At 30.6% G+C, this 2024-nt stretch overlaps 1 non-coding gene across 1 annotated transcript; it reads left to right on the plus strand.

Moving 5' to 3' along the window:
• The first annotated feature begins 1350 nt into the window (after positions 1 to 1350).
• On the plus strand, positions 1351 to 1456 carry LOC118151877 (U6 spliceosomal RNA). Its single transcript, XR_004740279.1, has one exon. It is a non-coding gene; the product is annotated as a U6 spliceosomal RNA (small nuclear RNA).
• The last annotated feature ends 568 nt before the right edge of the window (positions 1457 to 2024 follow it).

The following is a 2024-nucleotide window of genomic DNA, read 5'->3' on the forward strand; positions in this document are numbered from 1 at the left end:
TTCCAAACCTTTTGGTTTTTCATACTTATTTGCCTAAAATATCTTTTCATCCTTATATAAAGTTCATATAAATTTAAAGACCTAGCTAAAATTAAACATCCAAAGAGAATCATTATTTTCCTCTGCAATTAATGTTTTATTTTTCCATCTTTTATACTTTGTGTCATAATTATTTATGTACTTACTGATTCATTTTTTACACTATAACATACTTAAGAAAGACATCATGTCTATTTCATCCTTATACTCTGTATAATACCTAGGAAGTTCTTACAGCTGCTTATTTTCAATAAAATGCCCATCATTGATTAATCTGTCAAATACTAGATATGTGCAAATTCTCAAAACATTAATCACAATTTGTATACATGCTACGTTTTTCAAATAACTTACATTTCTGAGTAAGAAAAGTTCTTTTTTAATGTCAACAATAAATATAAATGTTATTTAATGAAACTTGGCATTTTAAAATCAAATTATTACCACAAAAATTAATGAAATTGTTATCCCAAAGTGTTTTTTTTTTGTAACTTACTTCTTTTAAGTTTTACATTCCATTACTTCAATGATAGAGATTCTTTCCTCTAATATATTGGGCTTATCTAAAATTAGATTTTTAGAAAAGATTTTCCAACTAAGAACAAGTTTGAAAATTTTGATGTAGATTTCTTACATGATTTTTAGACTTCCCAGGTACATTTTTAACCTGGTTTTATAAATTTGTTCCTACTTATAAATATCATGATGATTCAATTCTTCATTTATAAATATGTGTTGCTTTATCTCACATTATTATTCCTATAGACATAAAATATATAGGAATATAAATATACCTAAATATATTCCTATATATATAAAATTATAGGAATATAAATATACCTTAATATATTCCTATACATATAATATACATATAGGAATATAAATATACCTAGGTATATTCCTATATATATTAAATATATATAAAATATATATAGAAATATAAATATACCTACACATTTTCTCAGAGATTATAAATATAAAATAAACAAGTAATAAAAATGAGTAAGATTTGATTTTATTTGAAAATATCTTGACTGGGATAGACTGAAAAATGGAAAGTCTTCATGTAAATACTTCATGTAAAAAATACATCTTAATTGCAGTTATCAAAACGGTCAAGAGAAAAGTTGATTGTAATAAAATGCATTTGACACCTTTCAGACTGAGCAGAAAAACTGGGAAGAAGGAGTAGCTGTTCCTGAACCACAGCTGGAGGACCACACTCTCTTCTCAGGCATCTTCCTCAACTATTTCAAGACATTTTCATCCTTCATTACTCTGACCCCTCACCCCTCAGAATGGAATAGTTAGGCTCACTTTGACAGCACGTATACTAAAATTATGAATGATACAAAGAAAATTTTCATGGCCCCTGAACAAGGATAACATGCACATTCATGAAGCATTTTATATTTTTTCAACAGAGTGAAAAAACAACTCACAGAATGGCAGAAAATGTTCACCAATCTTGTACCCAAAAAGGCCTACTATAATGAGTCTTTAAGAAACTTAAACAAACAACTCAACAAGCGAAACAACAACAGCAACACACACACAAAAAAATAAACACTAAAAATGAACACAGGACACAAACAGACACATCTTAAAAGAAGACATACAAGTAGCTAATAAACATGAAAGAATGATCTAAATCACTATCAGAGAAATGCAAATCAAAGTCACAATGAGATATTATCTCATACTGTTCACAATGGCTATTACTAAATAGACATAAAATAATGGGAGGAGATCGATCCAAGATGGCTGACCACTAACAGCTCAGGATTGTAGCTCCCAGTGAAAGCTCAGAGAATGAGATAATGCCACATCTTTAGGTGAATTTTCGTCACTCACCGATTAGCCGATTCCCAGAGGAGGAGCCCCACGGGTCGCCAGCATGACTCTTGTGGCCGCCGCAGTGGTTTTGCCGGCGTCTAGGCGCAGCAGCTCTTCATGCAGAGCCAACGGGACTGCTTCCCCTACTG

The sequence above is a fragment of the Callithrix jacchus genome, chromosome 2, assembly GCF_049354715.1.
Source record: "Callithrix jacchus isolate 240 chromosome 2, calJac240_pri, whole genome shotgun sequence".
In the NCBI taxonomy this organism is placed as follows: Eukaryota; Metazoa; Chordata; class Mammalia; order Primates; family Cebidae; genus Callithrix; species Callithrix jacchus.